The sequence below is a fragment of the Pinus tabuliformis genome, chromosome 5_1 (genome assembly GCF_031772625.1).
Source record: "Pinus tabuliformis cultivar Carrire ecotype Pingquan chromosome 5_1, CPIR1, whole genome shotgun sequence".
NCBI classification, from domain to species: Eukaryota; Viridiplantae; Streptophyta; class Pinopsida; order Pinales; family Pinaceae; genus Pinus; species Pinus tabuliformis.
In genome coordinates this window covers 209,410,603-209,435,133 of record NC_142305.1, presented here as the reverse complement: position 1 = coordinate 209,435,133, position 24,531 = coordinate 209,410,603, and the positions used below count along the sequence as shown (strand labels likewise).

The following is a 24,531-nucleotide window of genomic DNA, read 5'->3' as shown; positions in this document are numbered from 1 at the left end:
GAAAAATTCAGTCAACAGAACATTTTAAGACAGATACACAGTTTTCCCTTCTGTGGCCTGCGTCACTACGCAGTTCACCTTCTGCTTTCCTGCGTATACCCGCAGGGATCCTTCTGCCGAACTGCGTGCCCACGCACTGTTCCTTGAACCGCGCTGCGTACTATTACTGCAGGGACGCACCCAGAGATATTATCGCGCCGCGTACTGTTACTGCACGGACGCACCTGAAAATACTATCGCGCCGCGTACTTTTACTGCAGGGACGCACCTGAACCTTAGTCGCTCTGCGTACCCACGCAGTTCTCCTTCTTCTGCTAGCGAACCGACGCAGGTCTCCTGTTTCTGCTCTGCGTCCCCACGCAGATCTCCTGTTTCTGCACTGCGTACCCACGCAGCTCTTCTGTTAAACACCTGCGTCCTTCTGATTAGGGCCGAATAGGCAGTCCACCAGAATGGCACAGTTGCTCAGATCTGATCATGCGCTCGAGAGATCACCCTTCACAGATTCGCCTTCAACTTCCCTTTCATATAGATCAAGCTTTTAAGACCATAACCCAATATTTCAGATCTAAAGATATTCAATTGCAAAAGATACTTAGCCAAGTGATCTCCTTTGCTTTATATAGGCAAGCTCCTCCTAAAATCATGGAACAATACCACGAGCCGACACCATAATAACCCAAAACCGTCGGCTAAATACCAAGAGTAAAACATAAGAAACCCCACGTGTGCTTTTCTCTGCCTTGAAATGTGTGCACTAGGGGGACGCACCTCCTGAACGGCTGGCCTGCGTATCTGGACGCGGTCCCTGCATGGTGTACCTGCGGGTACGCACCTTCTGAACTGATTTCCTGCGTACTTCTTTATTTTCAACAAATTGAGGGCCTTGCCACGGGAGTTGCCATCAAGTACAACATTTGTAACATATTGCCATACCAGAAACAAAATGCCAACAATCTCTCCCTTTGGACTTGATGGCAACCTCACAAACCTCAGCTTCAGCTTCATTCCCCCTTTGACATCAAGGGCAAAGGGGTATGCTCCCCCTAAGATCATGCTCCCCCTGAAAATGAACCAGATCTGCAACAAAGAACCATAATCCACCATGAAAGAGATAGAGACATATTGCAGCTATTTCCAAGATCTCCTTCTGACCATTCTCCATAATGCCAACAATGCATTATATGCTCCCCCTGAACCTGTACCATCAATCAGAAAAGGTTCAACAATAAGATGATGCATCAACAACCCCCAGCTTTTGCCTGAGGTATTCAAAACTGTCCCTGGGCAATGGTTTGGTGAGAATATCAGCAACTTGTTCCTTAGAAGGAACATACTCCAACTTGACCTTCTGTTCAAGTACTTGTTCCCGGAGAAAATGGTACTTGATTGGTATGTGCTTGGTTTTTGAATGCATAACAGGATTCTTTGAGATGCTGATTGCACTTGTGTTATCACATAAGATGGGGATTGGTGGTTTACAAGTGATTTGAAAATCCTGCAAAGTCTGCATCATCCAAAGGAGTTGGGTGCAACAAGATGCAGCAGCAACATATTCCGCTTCAGCTGTAGACAAGGCAATTGAACTCTGTTTCTTGCTGAACCAAGATACCAGTCTGGAACCCATAAAGAACGCACCACCACTTGTGCTTTTCCTGTCATCCACGCTTCCGACCCAATTTGCATCTGTATAAGCATGAAGTGTAAGATCTGTATCTCTAGGATACCATAAACCATAATTTTGAGTCCCTTGAAGATATTTGAAAATTCTCTTCACTGCCTGAAGATGAGTCTCCTTCGGATTTGCCTGAAATCTTCCAACTATTCCAACTGCATGCATGATGTCCGGTCGGGTACCTGTCAAATAAAGTAAACTTCCAATCATAGATCTGTAGGTTGGTTGATGTACTGCTGCAGATTCATCATTTGCACTGAGGCTACATCCTGTGACCATGGGTGTACATACTGGTTTTGCATCTTCCATACCATATTTCTTCAAAATCTGTTTGAGATAAAAAGATTCCTCCTTCTTTTTGTTGGATTTGCAAACCAAGGAAATATGTCAGTTCTCCTAGCAAGGACATTTCAAATTCTTTCTGCATGACCAAGGCAAAGTTTTGACTCATAACTTCTTCATTGCTCCCAAAAATAATGTCATCTACATACACAACAAGTATTAGCAATTTGTCATTTTCAACTTTTATATAAAGATTGCTATCTGCCGATCCTTTTGAAAAACCTTGTTGATGAAGATATTTGTCCAAACGGTAGTACCAAGCCCTTGGAGCTTGTTTGAGACCATAGAGAGCCTTTTTCAATCTGCATACAAGATTTGGATCATTTCCAAGAATGAACCCATCTGGCTGTTCAATGTACACTTCTTCTTCCAAATCTCCATTCAGAAAGGCTGATTTCACGTCCATTTGAAATACTTTGAAGTTTTGAAAACTTGAGAGAGCAAGGAACATTCGGATGGCCTCAAGTCTTGCAACAGGAGCAAAGGTTTCTTCAAAGTCTATTCCTTCTTGCTGCCCATACCCTTTACAAACAAGTCTGGCTTTGTTTCTAATTACTTCCCCATTTTCATTCAATTTATTTTTGAAGACCCATTTTGTTTCGATAACATTCTTATCCTTTGGTCTAGGAACCAACTCCCAAGTGTTGTTCTTTTCGATCTGCTCAAGTTCTTCATCCATTGCCTTCACCCAACATTCATCTTTGCATGCCTCTTTCACACTTTGTGGTTCAGTAGAGGAGAGTAATGCCAAATAGCTTGAAGCTTCTGCAACTGTTCTTCTTGTTTGTACACCTGCTTCTTTCTGCCCCATAATCTGAGATTCTGGATGATTCTTCTGAACACATCTGGATGGAGTCTTTTCTTCTATTCTTGTCTGCTCCTCTGGTTCTTCTTGAGGTTCTTCTTCTTCATCATTCTGTCTTTGAGGGTAGCCTTCATCTTCTTCGATGTCTTCATGATGTACTTGCCTAGGAATGTATCCCTTCTCATCAACCACTACATCAATGCTGTCAACAATTCTGCCAAGTCTTTTATTGTAGCATTTGTATGCTTTGCTATGTGGAGAGTAACCAAGAAGAATGCCTTCATCTGCTCTAGGTTCAAGTTTGCCAAGCTGCTCATCAGTATTCTTGATATAGCATTTGCTCCCAAAGATTTTGAAGTGCTTTACCGAAGGAGTCTTACCACTCCAGAGCTCATGAGGAGTTTGAGTGCTGTTCACCCGGACATTTGTTTTGTTGAGAATAACAACCGCAGCATGTGCAGCTTCACCCCAGAAAGTTGTGGGAGTTCCTGATTCATCAAGCATAGCACGAGCCATTTGTTGGACTGTTCTGTTCATTCTTTCCACAACTCCATTTTGCTGAGGAGTTCTAGCTGTAGAGAATTCTCTTCTTATCCCATGTTCTTCACAGAAATCGAAAAATTCGTTTGAGGTAAACTCCCCACCTCTGTCGGATCTGAGGCACTTAATTTTGTGACCTGATTCATTTTCAACCAAGGCTTTGAAGGATTTGAATTTTTCGAATGCTTCATCTTTGTGCTTCATAAGTCCTAGCCAGACAAACCTGGAGAAATCGTCAATGAATAATATCAAGTATTCTTCTCCTCTAGGTGTTCTTTTCCTGAATGGACCGCATGTATCTGTATGAACTAGCTCAAGAGGCATGCTAGCTGATCTTTCCTTCTCTGGAAAGTTAGTTCTGGTTTGTTTTCCAAACTGACATGATTTGCATATGGTGTTGTCATGAATTTTGATATCTGGAAGATCACGAACTGCCTGATATTTGCATGCTTTCCTTATTTGTGAAAAGCTTAGATGCCCCAACCTCCGATGCCATAACCAGTGCTCATCATCCTTGCTCAGATAGCATTGTTGTTGTCCTTCTTCAAATATGTACAGATTATTTGGAGTTCTTTTACCTTTGATCACTGTTTTACCTGTATCAAGATCACGAACAAGACATCCATTTGATCTGAATATAACCTCGGTTCTTTGATCACACATCTGGCTGACACTTAGAAGATTATGCTTCAAACCATCAACATACAAAACATTTCCAGCCTTGACCTTTTCTTTTAACTGAGCAATGCCCTTTCCTTTTATAGTTGCAGGAGTATCATTTCCAAAAGAGACTTTCTTTCCCTTTTCTAGAGCAGAATAAGACTCAAGTTTTTCTTTATCACCTGTCATATGCTTCGAACATCCACTGTCAATGTACCATAGATTTTCCTGTCCCTTTGCATAAAAAGCTATCCCACATCTTTCTGTTTGAGGTTCCTTTATTCTCCATGTTTTGGTGCTTGAGGCTTGTTCCTTTTTCTGCTGAAACCTGCTTCTGCATTCAGAGTCTTCATGACCAAAGTTATTGCAAATAGAACATTCAACTTCATTTTCAAGAACCGAAAAGTTGTTATAGGTCCTTTTTGTAATCCCTGTCATACTTCTTTGTTTTTGAGCTTCCCTAGTCATGATCGTTTTATATGCAACACATTGAGCTGCTTTGTGACCAAAGTTATGGCAAGAAAAACATTGTCCATTGAAGAAACTTCTACGGTTATCGAATCTACCAGCCAACTGATTGTAATTTCTATTTTCATCTATTCTTGAACCAAATTGAGAAGATTTTACCTGTGGCTGGTTGTAGCTTTTGTTCACCCTTAAGATGGATTGCCCCTGATAGTTTCTGTTTGTAATTCGTCCCTGCTTTACCTGATGATCTTCATTGTTCTTTTGCTCATTTCTTCTTGCTGCATCAAGATAACTTTTTGAGGTGGATGCTTGAGAAGTTTCTCCATTATAGCCCAGACCTGTCTTGTTTAGTGGAGACCGCTGCACATTGATAATCTCATCCAAAGTTTCAGATCCTTTGACAAACTTGAGATTAATAGCTTTTGTTTTCTCAATCTCTTTTCTAAGACCAACAATTTCACCTTCTAATTTTTCAATATGTTTTTCCTTCTCATCAATTTGAAATTGTAGAGTATCAATGATCATGTTCTTTTCTTCTATACATCTCTTGAGTCTAGTAATTTCATCATAAAGGTTATCCACATCTATAGCATCCATATAATCATCATCTTCAAATGCCATTAACAACTTATATTCATTACCTTGTTCATCTTCATCACTGTTTGATAGACCATCACTATCTTCATGAGTGTAGTAGCTTTTCTTATTTGCGTTCTATTTCTTGTTCCATCTAGCAGGTTCCTTTCCTTTATCCTTATAAGGACATTTTGCAGCATAATGACCTACTCTTCCACAAGCAAAGCATTTAAAAGGTAACTTACCTCTGAACCTTCCAGAACCCCTTTGAAGATTTCTGACGAAATTTGATTCTTCTTCCTCTTCTTCTGGGACGTGGCTTGCTTCATAATAATCTCCTTTGCCTGATACCTTGAAAGCAGCTTCTCTTCTGTCTGATGGACCTCCCTTTCTCATTTCATAAGCAGTTAGAATCCCATGTAGCTGAGACATAGTAAGAATTCGTAGATTTTCCTTTTCTTCTATTGCAGATACTTTAGATTCAAACTTGGGGGACAATGATCTTAGGACCTTTTCAACCACAATAACCTCTTTTATTTCTTCACCCAAATTTTTCATACAATTAACAACCTCATCTACTCGAAGAAAATAGTTAGCCACACTTTCATCATTATACATTTTGAGAGTCTCATACTGAATTCTGAGAGTTTGAAGTTTAGCACGCTTTACCTGTTCGTCTCCTTCATAGCTCGTGACAATTTTGTCCCATATTTCTTTTGCGGATTTATAGTGCATTACCTTCATGAATTCTGATTGAGATATACATCCTAATAGAGTACTGACTGCTTTCGCATTTGTTTCATACTTCTTTTTCTCGGCTGCATCTGTAGGAGTAGCTGAAGGGAAAGCATAGCCTGTCTCTACGATGTCCCAAACTTCTGTACCAAGAGATTGAAGATAGGCAGTAACTCTTACCTTCCAATAATTGAAGTTTGTCCCATCAAAAACCGGTGGCCTGATTGATGCTTCTATCTCGTAGTTGCTCATGATGAACGATCTACCTTCAAGCGATCAAGCTTCTCTGAAGGACCTGCTCTGATACCAATTGTTGACAATAATATTGAGAGGGGGGGTGAATCAGTATTATCTAATTCTTTTAACAAATCTTCCTTATTTGTTCTTTGAATTATTTTTGCATGTCAGTACCATAAAATAATGAGCATGAACAAAGAAAACAGATAGTCACACCAAAGAACACAAGATGTAAGGTGGAAACCCATTGTGGGTGAAAACCACCTGCTGCAATATGTCTCTATCTTCTTTCAAATTAGAAACTTCTTTTACAATGGTTTTGTACTGGTGCAGTCCTTTACCAGTACGCAGGCTGCAACCTGCAGAGAGCTACAACTCTCTCTCTCTCTCGTTTTCCAGTCTCACCTGGAAGGGAGCTACAACCCCCTACTTCTTTTCATAAAGCATCAAATGATCATCAAGTACATAAAAGTTACAGTCCACTACAGTTATCAGATCAGCAATAACAGAACTAACCCAGAACACCTTATCAACAGAAAAATTCAGTCAACAGAACATTTTAAGACAGATACACAGTTTTCCCTTCTGTGGCCTGCGTCGCTACGCAGTTCACCTTCTGCTTTCCTGCGTATACCCGCAGGGATCCTTCTGCCGAACTGCGTGCCCACGCACTGTTCCTTGAACCGCGCTGCGTACTATTACTGCAGGGATGCACCCAGAGATATTATCGCGCCGCGTACTGTTACTGCACGGACGCACCTAAAAATACTATCGTGCCGCGTACTTTTACGGCAGGGACGCACCTGAACCTTAGTCGCTCTGCGTACCCACGCAGTTGTCCTTCTTCTGCTCTGCGAACCGACGCAGGTCTCCTGTTTCTGCTCTGCGTCCCCACGCAGATCTCCTGTTTCTGCACTGCGTATCCACGCAGCTCTTCTGTTAAACACCTGCGTCCTTCTGATTAGGGCCGAATAGGCAGTCCACCAGAATGGCACAGTTGCTCAGATATGATCATGCGCTCGAGAGATCACCCTTCACAGATTCGCCTTCAACTTCCCTTTCATATAGATCAAGCTTTTAAGACCATAACCCAATATTTCAGATCTAAAGATATTCAATTGCAAAAGATACTTAGCCAAGTGATCTCCTTTGCTTTATATAGGCAAGCTCCTCCTAAAATCATGGAACAATACCACGAGCCGACACCATAATAACCCAAAACCGTCGGCTAAATACCAAGAGTAAAACATAAGAAACCCCACGTGTGCTTTTCTCTGCCTTGAAATGTGTGCACTGGGGGGACGCACCTCCTGAACGGCTGGCCTGCGTATCTGGACGCGGTCCCTGCATGGTGTACTTGCGGGTACGCACCTTCTGAATTGATTTCCTGCGTACTTCTTTATTTTCAACAAATTGAGGGCCTTGCCACGGGAGTTGCCATCAAGTACAACATTTGTAACATATAGCCATACCAGAAACAAAATGCCAACACCACTTATCCCAAGTAACTCTGAGACAACTTGGTAGTCTCACGGGACTCATTACATGCTAAATGGATGTTGTACTTTTATTTTTTAATTGGATGTTGTGTTTTATTTTTTATGTTGAAAAAATACTTGTGGATACAATTTTGCTCTGAAACAATAATTTTTTTTTGGTGAGATTCATAAATTTTTGAAAATAGATAATAGCTATTAAGTTTCAAGGTTTTTGATGTACAAGTTTTCAACAATATTGAATTCATTTCCATCGGTTTTTGATGTACAAGTTTTCAACGATATTGAATTCATTTCCATCATTAAAAAAAATTGAACATTCACGGAATTTAATTTCTTAAATAATTTCTCACCCAATTATGGTGAAAATGACAATTTTATTGCCTTCGCAAAATTTAACCTCCATACACAACGCCATAAAAATATAATTCTGGTGGCGAAGGTTCAAATCCTGCTCAAACCCATGGAGAAATAAAAAGACGTTAACGCAGAGAGAAGTCATGCCTCGTTATAGTTGTGGGAAGAAATTTGCCCACGCAGGTTTAAGTTCAGCTGGCACCCGTGGAGATATGACAAAAAAACCCTAGAATGCAATGAGCATTCTTATCGTTTGCGAATATTATAGCGTTCCGATAGAATATAGTCTGCCGCTTTATATGGGGTTCTATGGTGTAGTTGTTAACAGTCTGGACTTGAATTCAGCGACCTGAGTTCGAATCCCGTCAGTATCTTTAGCTATACAATAATGTGGAAATTCTCAACACCTGCTATCCGAGTCAGCCACACAAACTAGGGCAAGGGCAAGTGCCTGAAATTTAATGCTGCTTATTTTATCCTGTGTGGAAATTCTCAAAACCTGCTATCCGAGTCAGCCACACAAACTAGGGCAAGGGCAAGTGCCTGAAATTTAATGCTGCTTATTTTATCCTGTCTTATGCAACTAGTGATCATCCAGTACTCCTAATTAGTGCCAGAAAAAGCTGCATCAGGGGATGTAGCTCATATGGTAGAGCGCTCGCTTCGCATGCGAGAGGCACGGGGTTCGATTCCCCGCATCTCCAGTGTTTAGTTTTTCATATTTACTGTTTCAATATTTTTCATATTTACTGTTTCAATATCTCTGTTCCTTTTGGGCTTCCTATAAAATCTTAACAGGCACGGAGTTCGATTCCCCTCACTCAGGTACTGTTTCAATATCTCTGTTCCTTTTCAATATTTTTCATATTTACTGTTTCAATATCTCTGTTCCTTTTGGGCTTCCTATAAAATCTTAACAGGCACGGAGTTCGATTCCCCTCACTCAGGTACTGTTTCAATATCTCTGTTCCTTTTCAATATTTTTCATATTTACTGTTTCAATATCTCTGTTCCTTTTGGGCTTCCTATAAAATCTTAACAGGCACGGAGTTCGATTCCCCTCACTCAGGTACTGTTTCAATATCTCTGTTCCTTTTTTGAATTGGGCTTCCTAAAAATTCTTAACATTAACTGTTTCAATATCTCTGTCTCAATATTTTTCTTTTATGTTTCAATATCTCTGTTCCTTCTCCAAATTGGGCTTTCCCTTCTTTGAATTGGGCTTCCTAAAAAAATCTTAACATTAATTGTTTCAATATCTCTGTTTCAATATGTTTCTTTTATGTTTCAATATCTATGTTCCTTTTATGTTTCAATATCTATGTGCCTTCTCTGAATTGGGCTTCCTATTATCTCTGTTCCTTCTATGAATTGGGCCTCCTAAAAAATCTTAACATTAACTGTATCAATATCTCTGTTTCAATATGTTCCTATGTTTTAATATCTTTGTTCCTTCTCTGTTTCCATATGTTCCTTCTATGTTTCAATATCGTTGTTCCTTATCTGAATTGTTCCTTAAAAAATCTTAACGTAATTGTTTCAATATGTTCCTTCTATGTTTCAGTATCTCTCTTCCTTCTCTGAATTGGGCTTCCTAAAAAATCTTAACATTAACGGTTTCAATATCTCTGTTTCAATATGTTCCTTCAATGTTTCATTATCTCTGTTCCTTTTCTGTTTCAATATGTTCCTTCTATATTTCATTATCTTTGTTCTTTCTCTGAATTGAGCTTCCTATATATCTCTGTTCCTTCTCTGAATTGGGCTTCCTAAAAAAATCTTAACATTAACTGTTTGAATATCTCTGTTTCAATATGTTCCTTCTATGTTTCAATATCTCTGTTTTTTTCTCTGAATTGGGCTTTCTATATATCTCTGTTCCTTCTCTGAATTGGGCTTCCTAAAAAATCTTAACTGTTTCAATATGTTCCTTCTATGTTTCAGTATCTCTGTTCCTTCTCTGTTTTAATATGTTCCTTCTATGTTTCAATATCTCTGTTCCTTCTCTGAATTGGGCTTCCTCAAAAATCTTAATAATTAACTATTTCAATATCTCTGAATTGGCCTTCCTAAAAATTCTTAACAATTAACTGTTTCAATGTCTCTGTTCTTTCTCTGAATTGGGCTTCCTAAAAAAATCTTAACAATTAACTGTTTCAATATGTGTGTGCCTTCTCTGAATTGGGATTCCTAAACATTCTTAACAATTAACTGTTTCAATATCTCTGTTCCTTCTCTGAATTGGGCTACCTAAAAATTCTTAACATTAGACTTTTCATTCCTAACATAAGATTTCTCATAGTGCATTCATCTTTCATCTACTTTATTTCTTCATCTAAATTGTCATGCATTTGGAAATTTAGGACGATACGCGTCTCTTCTCGAAAATGGTCAGGCCAATCATGTTCTACTTATGTTCTATTTTTTTTGTCTTTGGACTGACATTTGTCCTGGTGGTCTGAGAATGACATCTGTCCTTCCAAAATTTTGGCAGTAACAACCGCGTTGACGACCACCATCAAACACTTACTCCCTCACTTCAGAAGTCCAGGCGACGCCCACCTGTACTCCCTACTGAACTCAATACACCGCTTGTACCCCAAATTATCCCGTTGAGCCCAGAGACGCTTCTCCAATTCATCCAAAGGTGGCGTCGTTTCAATTTAAATATTATTTCATATAACATTTTATTTCAAATAATTTAATTTCATCCTTTAATTTAAATATTTCACTCATTTTAAATTTAAATATTTGAGTTAATATCTAATTATTTGATTTAATTTTAATATAATTTAATCTAAATATTTGATTTTATATATTAAAATATTATTTTATATTTTATTCTTATTAATGTAATTTTATTCTTATTTATATTTTAATAAAAAAAAGTTTTATCAATTTAAATATTATTTCATATAACATTTTATTTCAAATAATTTAATTTTATCCTTTAATTTAAATATTTCACTCATTTTAAATTTAAATATTTGAGTTAATATCTAATTATTTGATTTAATTTTAATATAATATAATTTAAATATTTGATTTTATATTAAAATAATATTTTATATTTTATTCTAATTAATATAATTTTATTCTTATTTATTTACATTTTAATAAAAAAGTTTTATGTAAATATTTAACTTAGGTTAATTTAAATATTTTAACATTTTTACTGGTTAAAAATATTAATGTTTTTTTAGGTCTCTTTATTTAATCTGATATGATAATTTAATTTTTCATCTTATCCTGATGAAGTGCATTAGATGATTCAAAATTTCTGTGAAATTTTTTTTGGAACAAATAATATCCATGCTGCAAAAAAATTCCATGAACACTAGTAACAATGAGTTGACTTATGGTAAAGCAAACGCAGAATGCCATGAGAGGGATCAACAAAATAGACGTTGCAGCAGAGTTTCTGAAGATCGAAAGGGAGATCCTTGAAGAGTATCAAATCCAATCCTCGAACAATCAAAACTCCTCCTTTGTTCAACTGTCATGTATAAATCATAGTTACCAAATTCGCCTGAATCGGGCTAAAAAAATTTGAAAATTCAGCAATTCGATATGAATATTTGATGAAATTCGATTCGGTTTTTAAGGATAAATGGTTGGATAAGTGGTTAAATGAAAAATTAAATGTTTCAAAATCCACGGTTGGTGGTTTATGTAAATGGCACAGGTTGTTAATGGTGGAACAAATAATGGTAGGATGGCATCCGCGCAAAAGGAAAGAAACTGGAGAAACTGGAAAATCATAGGGAATTGGAAAGTTTATAATTTTCCAATTTCATTATTGTTTTTATGGGTTAAAAAGCCAGTAAAATAGGGAAAAAATCTGTTACACTGAATTCTTGAATTCCTAACAGTTTGTTAATGTGTAATACTTGTTAATTTTGCAATGAATGATTTTATGGAATTTCAGATATTTTTGAAAATGTTTAAATTTATTATTAAGGATTTTAGATAAATCAGTTTTAAAATTAGAAAAATATTTTAGATTTAAATTTAGAAATGATGAAGTAAGGAAGGGAAGTGAAGTTTTTTTTGGTGAATTGCATTTGTCAAGTTATTATATTATCTAGTTTATTAGATGTTATTCAAAATTCAAAATTCAAAATAAATTAAAAAAAAAAGCATAAAATATCCCTGGTACAACCATAAAATTTTTAAAACTGTAAATTTCTAAAACTATAATATTTAAGATGTATAGTGTCGAAATTTTTTCGAATTAAAAATTTCTTATTCGAATTTTTATCTTATAAATCTGAATTCGAATTCAAACTTGGTAACTATGGTATAAATCATAGTAAGTCATTTGGGAAATTTTTTGAATTCGAATTCAAACTTAGTAACTATGGTATAAATCATAGTAAGTCATTTGGGAAATTTTTTTAACTGCACTATGCACTAAATGAGCTTGAAAGAATATGAATAAATTAAGCACTTACAGTCTAAGATATCGAGATCGAATCTAGCGAGGGCTAACGCCATGAGTAGTTATCTTCTCCTCCACAGGCCTGGATATTAGACGAGTGGAAGGCAAAGAAAAAACGACTATGACATTGATTATAATAGTTAGTTCTTTGATTTAAGTTTTGTTAATGGATTATGTTTTGGTTTGAGAAATACATTTTTGGTCCGAGTTCAGTAGCTATTTCAGTTTTCCGCTAATAAGAGCTTAATAGCCGTTTGAGATTTAAGTTAATGTTGACTAAATGAGAGGCCCAGAACGCTTCTTTCCTGCTTTTTCCGTGCCTTGTTTATTTTTAAGATATTGGCGTGCCTGATAACTACCACATGAATCCTATTCATTTCAATATATTCCTGCAGATTTCATTATTCTTCTGACTCCATATCATATCTTGCAATCTTAGGCGTTAACCACCCTATAAAATACAATAAAAAAAAAACATTTTTGTGAATTCAAGATACCGTATGGAATAGATCTGAATTAAGAATTTCACTTTCCTCAATTAAATCCAGTGATAAAAATTAATATAAATATTCCCCTGGAATGTAAAGGCAGTGCTGTACCAAAGAGTAATTATCAGCTTTCCAACAAATCTGGTATGAATTGGCTTCTTTCTTTTCTTTTCCTTATCTCAATTTCATTTCTGTCAATGCAGCTTTTTCTTGGTGGGGAAGACAAGAAGCATCTAAATGTCCAATCCTTCCCATCACATTATGGTGTGTTTGGAAGTGGAGGAATTCAAAATTTTTTGAAGATTCAAACATCTTCTTCAAGTCTGTTATATTTAGGTTCTTCGCTTTCTATCAATCCATCTGAAGATAGGTCAAAGGCTGGAATTAAGTCTCGCGCAAAGAGCTTCGTTTTTGTGGGTATCCAGGATCCTTGTCTGTTAGTTCCAGGTGGTTGTTCCAGCCGGAGGCTATGGGTTCCTCTCCTTTTGTTCTTTTTGGTTTGGGTTCCTCTCCTTTTATTCTTTTTGGTTTCATTTTGTCATCTATCCATATCAGTAGCACATTATGGCAAAATTGTTGATATACGTTTCATCATATGATTCTATATGATGCTCAATGTTCTCATTTTATATGTCTCTCAGCTATATGTCATATCTGTTCTCAGTTGTGGTCACCAATGTCATGAGATCTTCTTTAGAACATGATGTATATATTGCCTCAATATAATATATTGCTTTTTTTTCTGAAAAAAAAAAATAAAAAAAAATTGATTGTTTTGACGATGGAACAACTTTAACTTTATATAAAGCACGCGCCGGTTGTATAACTATTTTTTAAAGGGCAAGAACGTATATGCAGACATTTCATAAAAATATGGCCAAGGGGAAGTAACTGGTACGATAAAAACCTCACCCAACATTAAAACAAAAAAAATATAATATTTCCCAAGTCCATGATGAAAAGGTGTTACATAGTTAAACGTGGAGGACGAGGCAATAAATTTCAGTGTTAAGTGTGAATGCTATCTCATGCAATGGAATTAATTTCAGCATTAAGTGTGAACGCTATCTCATGCAATGGAATTAATTGGGTTGGTGAGTCGTGACTTTGAGCTAGTAGTTATCATCTTACCAGTTATGTTTACAGTTTCTAGACTCCAGTTCAAGTTCCAAGTTCTAGTCATTTTAGCCATTATAATTTGAGAACACATTGCAGAACATTCCCACAGTTTGAGAACATGAACCTATTCAGTGGTTTTTAAGCTTCTTGCCATTAGATTTTGACACAGGTAGGTGGTTTCTGTGTTTGATTTTTTGTGTTTTTGTCTCAATTTTTTTTGGGTTTTTGTCCAAAATTTTTGAAATAATGAATCCATTGAATATATTTACATTCTTGATCAAACGTGGTTTTAATATATGAACATAATCTTCTTGAGCTTGTTCTTGCCAAACTTTTTCTCTGCTATTCACATGGATTATTAAAAAAATTATTTACAAATGTAACAAATGAAGGACTATTGATTAGAAATAAAAATCAATTTATAAAATTCAATTAGGCATTCATCACCCAAAAATAAACTTTTTTGCCACTTAAAACAACCAAGAACGCAATTCAGAAATACAACTTCCTGAAACTAATTTTAATTAGAAATATACAACAATAATCAGTGCAGCAGATTAAAACTACAAGGAAATTGCAGAATGATAACTAATTTGCCGTAATTTATGATCCATCAAAAAGCCAAAACCAGAGAGATTTCAACTTGATCATTACATACAAGCAAAAGAGGGTAAAAATATGTTAAAATAAGATAATTACCACTGCATGAGGAGTTGGCTGAACATAGAGAGTAGTGAACTGAGTGATTGAGTGTTTGAGTGTTGAGTCATGTCTAGTTAAGTGATACACGACTTTGAGTGTGTGATTGCATGTAAAGATATTTTAGGCAATTAGCTAGTTGGAAAAGATTAAATACCCTTCACCGGATTCATTGTAATCATCATATTTTTGGTGATCAGTAGGAAAATAGCAATTCGTGTTTTATGTGTGAATTGTTTATGATTTTGTCTCCTCAACCTTTCCAACAAATTGGTATTAGAATTGAGTCGAGAAAAAACCAAGTTTTATCAGTGCAGCATCAATCCGCACGATTTATTATTTTCTGGGTTATTTAAGAGCCGTGATTTCGTAAGGGAGATATCGTTGGTTGGCTATCGCGAAACGCTGTGTACTATTTGTTGAAAGTCAGCGGTAGCCGTGCTATTGTGAAGAGCCCGCGAAAAAAGTTAAAGGGCAGACGCTGTTAATACAGAGCGACGTATTTTAAAAAATTCGGAGTGGCGTTTTTTAAGTTGAGAGGTTTTAAAAGGTCAACCAAAGTCACGTTGAGTGAAAAAGGGAAAATCGTGAGGGCGATTTATAATAGTTGTTTTTTGTTTTTTTGTTTTTAAATAAAAATATATATATTTTAAAAATATTTATAAAAAATATTTAAGAGATTTTTAAAAGGGTGTTTTTGTCAAAGTTTTTTTTAAGTATTTTTTTATAAAATAATAATTTTTTTTTTAAGGTTTTTATTAGTTTTACAAAGGAGAAATTTAAGGTTTTTTCAAAAAGGGATTTTTGGAGAAAGATGGTTTTCTTAAATTTCCAGCCCCAATGCCCATTGTTTACAGAGAAAGATTATGATGTGTGGGCCATTAAGATGACGACTACATTGCAGACACATGATGTTTGTGATTATGTCAAGTTTGGACTTTTAGAACCTAAGAACGAAGAAGAAAAACAAGCTCTCATTAATACAGAGAGGGAACAAAGGAAGAAAAACGAGAAGAAGAATGCACATGCGTTGCAGCATATTCAACAGGGAGTGGACCGAGCAGTGTTCCAGAAGATTATGATCTCGTCTTCAACAAAAGTAGCATGGGATACTTTGACGACAAACTATAAAGGTATGACCAAAGTCAATATTGTTAAGTTGCAGAATACTAGGAGAGATTTTGAAAGTCAGCAGATGAAGGAGACATAGGACATCGATTCTTTTATGAATCAGGTCATAACTATCTAGAAATCAGTTAAAGATTTATGGTGAAGATATAAAAGATCAAAGAGTGGTTGAGAAGGTCCTCCGATCTTTGTCTACCAAATTTGATGTTGTGGTAGTAGCCATAGAAGAAGCCAAGGATTTGGCATCATTGACAGTTGATGAGCTAATGGGATCACTTCTATTGCATGAGGCAAGGATAGATAGAAATAAGGATTCCACTTTAGAGACCACTTTCAAAAGTCAGGTTTCTATTTCAAAAGATAGAGGTTGAGACAAAAGTAGATCGAGAGGCAGAGGACGAAGTGGAAGATATGGTGGTCAGAAAAATGGTCGAGAAGAGCATGAACATGCAAGTGGAAGCAACTACAAAAGCTTCAACAATAATCAAACAGTTGACAAATCAAAGGTGAGATGTTATTATTGCAATAAATGTGGTCACTATGCTCGTGATTGCAGGAAGAAGATAGCCGATCAAAGGAACCAGAGAGCTAGTGTCACTATAGAGAGTAATAACTCCATGTTCCTAGCTTGCCATACCATGCATGAACCTTCTTCTAATGTGTGGCTGTTAGACAGTGGTTGCAATAACCACATGAAAAGCATCAAGGATTTGGTTGCAAATTTCGATCAATCTGTGAAAACAGAGGTAAAGTTGGGGACTGACAAGATTGTGGAAGTAGATGACAAAGGAGTGGTCAAAATTCTGACCAAGCAAGGGAGCTGAAGACAATCTTAGATGTATATTATGTTCCTAATCTCAAACATAATTTGTTAAGTGCTGGTCAATTGACATAAAAAGGATACAAAGTTATCTTTCAAGGTCAAGAAGTTGTTATATATGACAAGCCCCCAAGCAAGTAACTGATAGCAAAGGTGAAGATGACGAGAAACATACTCTTTCCTCTAATTTTGAATTACAGTGGTTAGATGAGTTCTTTTACAGTTGCATGTTCTGATGATTATTGGTTATGGCACTTTCAATTTGGACACTTGCACTTTTCTGGTTTAAGATTGTTGCAGCAGAAACAAATGGTCAGAGGATTACCTCCCATCAAAGAACCTGCTAGTACTTGTGAGTGTTGTATCTTGAGAAAGCAATACCGTGAAAGTTTTCCAAAGGGAGTTGCATACAGAGCAAAGCAACCTCTTGAGCTAGTGCATACATACTTGTTTGGACCTATGAGGACATAGTAGATTGGTGGAAGTTGTTACTTCCTCACTTTCATTGATGGCTACATCAAAAAGACTTGGGTTTACTTCTTGAAGCAGAAGTATGAAACTTTTGCAAAGTTCAAAGAATTCAAAGCCTTAGTAGAGAACCAAAGTGATCGAGAGATCAAGGTATTGAGGTTAGATCGTGGTGGAGAATATGACTCAAAGGAATTCCATGATTACTACAAACAACATGGAATCAGAAGACAGTTTACAACCAGGTACACACTGCAACAAAATGGTGTAACAGAGAGAAAGAACATGACTATTATGAAAATGGTAAGAAGCATATTGAAAGGTAGAAACTTGTCTAATGAGTATTAGGCAGAAGCAGTTGCGTGTGCTATTTATGTGATCAACAGATCTCCTACAAAGAGTGTAATGAACAAAGTACCAGAACAAGGATGGTCACGTATGTATTGCAACATATCTCATCTCAGAGTATTTGGATGTGTAGCTTATGCACATGTGCCTAAGGAATGAAGAGGCAAATTGGATGATAAAAGTGAAAAATGCATATTCACTGGTTATAGTGAGCAATCAAAAGCTTACAAATTGTATAACCCTGTCACAAAGAAGACCATAATTAGCAGAGATGTTGTGTTCAAGGAACAAGAGTCATGGAATGGAACTGTAGACAAAACAGTTGATGCACAAGTGCCACTGATGGAAGAAGATGATGTAGCAGAAAAGGAGCAACAAGAATCACATGTAAAGACACCAAATAGAGACACACCAACAAGGACTCCAACATTTTCAGAGAAGCATGTATCCTCAAGCAGATCAACTGATCAAGATTGTCCCAACAATTAATCAGGTGATGAATCAAGTAATGGTAAGAGAAAGATGATAAGTTTGAAAGATATTTATGATGATTTGGATGTTAGTTCAAATTTTGCATCGTTGTCATTCCAACCTTCTTCGTTTGAAGAAGAAATCAAAGATGAAAATTGGGTGCAAGCCATGGATGAGGAAATCGAAGCTATTGAAAAGAATGATACAAGGGATTTGGTTGCTTTGCCAAAGGACAAAAATCTCATTGGTGTGAAGTGGGTGTACAAGACAAAGTTGAATGAAAAAGGTGAAATTGATAGATTTAAAGCAAGACTTGTAGCAAAAGGATTATCGTAGCAACTAGGAATAGACTTTGGAGAAAAGTTTGCTCCGGTAGCCAGATTGGATACTATAAGAGCAGTTCTATCCACAACAGCTCAGAACAAGTGGAAAGTATATTAGATGGATGTGAAATTAGCCTTCTTGAATGGAATTCTAGAAGAAGAAATTTATGTGCAACAACCTCTAGATATGAAGTTGAAAGTAATGAAGAGAAAATTTACAGGTTGAAGAAAATGCTCTATGGACTAAAGCAAGCACCTAGAGCTTGGTATAGCAGAATTGACAACTACATGATCAAGAATGGATTTTGCAGAAGCAACATTGAGCGTACCTTGTACATAAAGGTAAATGAGCATGGACAAAATTTTATTGTTTTCTTATATGTTGATGACATGATTTTTACAGGTGATTTTGAGATAGATGAATTTAAAGCAGCCATGATGAAAGAATTTGAGATGACAAATCTTGGTCTCATGAAATATTTTCTTGGCATAGAAGTTGAGCAATCTGAAAAATGATTTTTTATTTTTCAAAACAAATATTCTGAAGATTTGTTGAAAAGATTCAGGATGGAAAATTGCAAACCTGTCCCTACACCAGTTGCAACAGTTATAAAGTTAAGCAAGGATGATGAAGGATCATATGTCAATCCAACTCTATTCAAAAGATTGGTTGGTAGCCTCATGTATCTCACAGCTACAAGATTGGATATCATGCAAGGAGTGAGTTTGATTTCCAGATTTATGGAGACTCCAAAAGACACACATTGGAGTGTAGGAAAAAGAATTATGAGATACATAGTAGGAACTAGAGATTGTGGCATTATGTATGCAAGCACAAAAAAGAAGGATTTGATTGGATACATAGATAGCGATTTTGCAGGCAGTTTGGATGATAGGAAGATCACTTCTGGTTTTCTATTCCACCTTGGTTCAGGTGTGATTTCATGGGCATCTAAGAAGTAGCCCATTGTGACACTTTCGTCAGCAGAAGCAGAATATGTAGTAGCAACATCAACAACATGTCAAGCAATGTGGTTAAGAAGAGTATTTGATGGACTCAAGCAAAAACAACAAGGATCAACAATAATATATTGTGACAACACCTCAGCAATTGCACTATCCAAGAATAGTGTGTTTCATCAGAAGAGCAAGGATATTGATACTAGATATCACTTTATTAGAGAACTTGTGAGCAATGGAGAAGTTCACTTAAAGCCTTGTAAATCTAGTGATCAATTGGCTGATATATTTACTAAGTCATTAGCACAAGATGTGTTTGAGTTTCATAGAATAAACTTGGGTGTTGTAAGCCTAGCTGAGACATAGACCAACAAGCATGTTTAAGTTGTCATGAGTCATGTTTTAGTTTAGTAGTCGTAATTAAGGGGGAGTATTAAAATAAGATAATTACTCCTGCATGAGGAGTTGGTTAAACATAGAGAGTTAGTTAACTGAGTGATTGAGTGGTTGAGTGTTTGAGTGTTGAGTCATGTCGAGTTAAGTGATAGACGACTTTGAGTGTGTGATTGCATGTCAAGATAGTTTAGGAAATTGACTAGTTGGAAAAGGTTAAATACACTTCATCGGGTTCATTGTAATCATCATGTTTTGTGTGATCAATAGAAGAGAAGCAACTCGTGTTTTATGTGTGAATTGTTTGTGCTTTGTCTCCTTCGCCTTTACAACAAAATAGCCATCTATTTCATTATTTCCACAATTATAAACCGTCAACCATTTACATTTAGGACTACCATGTCTTTGCCACAAGGGCTCTACAGTACCATCTCAAAACCCAAACCCTCTAAAAACCCAAAACAAAACAACTCTCTAAATAAAAGGTAAGCCTATATAGGCATCTGCCATTTAGAAACATTTTCCATTTAGTTTACCAGAGATTTCAATGGCCCTAACATCTGGTTTAGGCTGAGACTACTTGGGTACAATGACAGTTAACACGCCGTTTTCCATTGAAGCCTTCACCTCGTCCACCTTGGTATTTTCTGGTAGCCTGAAACACTGCAGAAATTAGTACAAAATCAACACCAATAGTTACTGGTTGCCTCTTTTAGTAAACACTTATCACATAATTTGCATTGATGACTTCAGTTACTTGGGCTCTGAATGTTCAATAAATTTTGAGTCCATAAGACTTTATAGTGTCTTGTCTATTTTTCTTCTACCACCATTGACAATAGCTACATTCTACATGTGGGCTCTCATAATTAGTTGAATTCGTGTAAAGAGGTCATGAGCAAAGACGAAATTAAGTGCATTGCCAGTCAAATATAATTAAAATTTTTACAAAATTGTATATTTTTCTTTGAAATTGTGAATATGGGTTAGTAAAGTGTGAAAACTATGATATTTAATAAGTGGATTTGTTTTGAAATTCCCAAGTTGGTCAAAAAAAAACTATTCAAATGTAATTAGGTGCGTTGCTAGTCAGATATAATTAAAAAGTTTACAAAATCATAAATATTTTTCTTTGAAATTGTGAATATGGGTCAATGAAGTGTGAAAACTATGATATTTAATAAGTGGATGAGTTTTAAAATTCCCAAGCTGGTAAAAAAAATTATTCAAATTTCAAGGCAATCTATGTTTCCTTGAATTTTTTTTCAATGAAAATGAATTCATTATTTAGATGAAAAATATTAATTACCACGTGAATATTATTTTACCTTTATATAATAAAGATGTAAAAACAGTGAGTCAATTTATTGTATAGTGTGTAATATTTACAGGCATTTGTGCGAGATGGCTGCATTAGAGTGGGAGATAATGTGTGTTTCGTACCATCATAGCCTAAGGATCGATTCTCAGAGCCAGTAGAGGTGATTGGGAACCTCTAGAATTAGATTTAATAATCAATGAATATGAATCTGTCATCTTTGCAGATTTAGCTAGATTTACTAATTTTCATAGATATAAGGGAAGTCAATTTATTGATATTTCAAAATTCAACTGTTTGATTTGTTTATATTGATTGAATTTTGAAAATATATAATTCAATTACTCTAAAATATATAATTATCCGCTACCATGAAATAGTTATAAGCTGATATAAATAGAACATATTCCTGGATGATAGAAAGTTTAGAGTGACGAAGAAAACATTAGTCAAGAGTGACTAAAAAAACGTGTGAATTTTTTTTGTCTAATTTTAGTTGCAACAATATTTACATTCATTATTTTCATGTGAGAGTAATTATATATATATATATATATATATATATATATATATATATAGTTATTTCTTAGAAATAAAAAATTTACAGATATGTAGATACATATTTTCCATTTATTTTCTCACTATTTCCATCTTAAAAAGAAAAAAGGATGAATATTTCAACAATCTGAAAAAATCATAGAAAAGTTTCATCAACAAGTCTCAAATGAAAGTGTAGCTATGACACTTCCGCTGATTGGTACAACAAAGCATGGAAATTTTGCAACAATTATAAATATAATTTGCAAAAATTAGATGAAACTTTTACAAATAAATATTAAAATTCATGTGATGGGCAATTTAAAAGTAAAACCATCACTAAAAATTCCTCTAACGGGTAGGGGCACCCATCAAATTTAACCGCTAACCACCAGTGAAAATTTGGTGTGTAATAAATGATATAAATTTTGTGATATAGTATTAAATGTTTTATATTATAAATAAATAAATAAGTGTATTAATATTATTTTTTAAATTCCTAATATAAATTTGATATTTTTCATTTAATAATTAAAGAGTAATAAAAGTCTATGGTTTATGTATTTCAAATTTATTTATAAGATATTGTAAATATCACCTTTCACCATCTTTGTCATTAAACACAGACCAATACGAAGAATTTATAATAATGTTTCAAAACCAGTATATGAATGGCCTTAGGATATAAACATATCTTAGGAAAAGGAAAATATATACTTGATATCAGTGTCAAAATTTTAAAGTTAACCTTTATAGAATACAATATTTAAATACATGTTCGAAATAATAAAATAAATTAACATGTTCGTATGTAAGATTTATTCATGAAAACAAATGTAACACAACAAAAAACATGGCATCAAAAGCATATGTGTCTTTTAGGTTAATCCGATCCCATGGTTAAATAACATGGCTTGCTTTTTTTTATTAATCTTTGACCAGTAAAATAAATTTGGATATTTCAATCGATGATCCAAGTGGATATTGGTGGCCACTGGCCTATTCCACCTAGACCTCCGGTCGACTTCATCCGTTTCCTTGTTTATTATAGCATTTACTATTTTTAGCAACTTTTGGGTCCTGAATTTCCAGAGCAGTTTTGATCACCTAAATGATGCTTTTTTGAGGTCCGCAACGAGCACATAGCCATTGGTAAGGGCTTGTCGCAAATCCTGTAGTACTCGGAGAGATATTTCAAACAAGGTATCGTATGTGCCAAACGAAGATAATATGTCCAAGTTACATCCCCTGGAAGTTGGATGCCCAACTAGCCCCAACGGGGCCCACAAACTCTGGAATTCCATCTCCTGGGGTTAGGGTTTTTGTTGTTTAGGGTTTTCCCTTGTTGTTCAATAATAAATAGGCCCTTGAGCCTCATTGTAACATAGTTCAGAGGCATGTATCCACCACATCTTCTCAGAGTGTTGTAGTGGCTACAACCACCCTCCAAAATTTTGCCTTCGCTTCGTTTTGGAGCCTCTTTCCTTAAATCTTTGCAGCTTGTCTTGAACTTCTCAAGTACTTGTGTTTTCATTTGAATTTATCTTTCTATTTATAGCTTGTGTTTGCTTGCTTTATTTGTCGTCTAAACACAAGTTGACCCCGTGACTTAGCTGCAATCCGGTTCTTGCACTGCCTTCACTAGTAGAAAATGACGAACTTAGTGACTAGGTGACTAAAAACGTTGGTCACCGAAATTATTTCAATTGAATTACTACTAAATTTGAGCAATTTTAAGCGATCAAACTAAAAATGACTAACTTAAACGACTAATTTAGTCTAGGGGATAAAATATACGACTAGATAATAAGTGACTAAACTGAAAGTGACTAACTTAAATGACTAATTTAGTCTATGATTAAAATATATGACTAGATAATAAATGGCAAAATTAATAATGATTAACATAAATGACTATTATAGTACAAGAATAAAAATTTGACCAAATAACAAGTACAACAAGCATATGAATTAGTCATTTATGTTAGTAATTTTTAATTGTCACTCTAGAAATGAAAAATTGCAATTTTGATACTGAAGTGTTACATTTCACTATAGGGGTCTCTGAATCCATATGTAGTGTTAAAATTTAGAGAAAAAGGGGTATCTAGATCCATATACAGTACAAATCTTTGGAGATGTCACCTATACGCCCATAGTGTAGGAGGATACAAGAAATATAAAAGCAAGTCCCATCACCAACTCCAGCCTCTGGAGTTTTGGTGTTTGGAATCGATTTGCAGTAGTCCCACCCGTGTCTCTAAAGTTTAACACTACAGATGGATTCAAAGACCCTCTTCTTTGAATCCATCTACAGTGTTAAATTTAGAGACAAATGGATCTCTGATTCCATTTGCAGTGTTAAAATTTAGAGACCCTCATCTACAATGTTAAAATTTAGGTAGATGGATTCAACGATCCCCTTAAAAGGTCCATGAATCCATCTATAATGCTAAGATTATAACACTTTTATACAATCACTACTAACCAACGTAGAAATTGCTATTAAAATGATTAACCACAACACATATTAACGTACTCAATATCCTTGTGATAAATAGAAATATATATATATATATATATATATATATATATATATATATATATATATATATATATATATATATATATATATATATATATATATATATGAATGATTCTTCTTAATGACTATCATGACCACTATATTTTCACTATAATTTATTTTTTAACAATTCAATATATATATATATATATATATATATATATATATAAAAGATGAAAAAATGTGTGTAGCAATGTGAAATAAACACTTGAACCTAAGAAATTGGTTATTTTTTACTATTAAACCTAAAAATTTGGGTTTTTACTATTAACTTATGGTATTAGTGAAACTATAACAAAACCTATTTATTTCCTTCCCTCCATAATTTTTGAGTGATCGCAAATTTATTTTATTTCTCATTTTTAATTTCCCTTTGCACATTTACATTTATTTTTCATTTAAAATTTCCCTCTGCACATTGGAGGTCGGTTCACTGCCATCAAGCGTTTGTTGGGTTGTTCCCACAACAGGGATATACAAATATCTATACATTCTCTGTGGTACACATCGAACTGCCATCAAGCGTTTGCTGGGTTGGTATAG

The 24,531-nt window shown here is 35.2% G+C and overlaps 1 non-coding gene and 1 pseudogene across 1 annotated transcript; both read left to right on the top strand.

The window, feature by feature from the left end:
- Positions 1 to 8,522: 8,522 nt before the first annotated feature.
- On the top strand, positions 8,523 to 8,595 carry TRNAA-CGC (transfer RNA alanine (anticodon CGC)). The gene has a single exon. It is a non-coding gene; the product is annotated as a tRNA-Ala (tRNA).
- A 6,929-nt stretch (positions 8,596 to 15,524) lies between these two features.
- LOC149164118 (2-oxoisovalerate dehydrogenase subunit alpha 1, mitochondrial-like) overlaps positions 15,525 to 24,531 on the top strand; it is a 91,593-nt pseudogene continuing 82,586 nt past the window's right edge.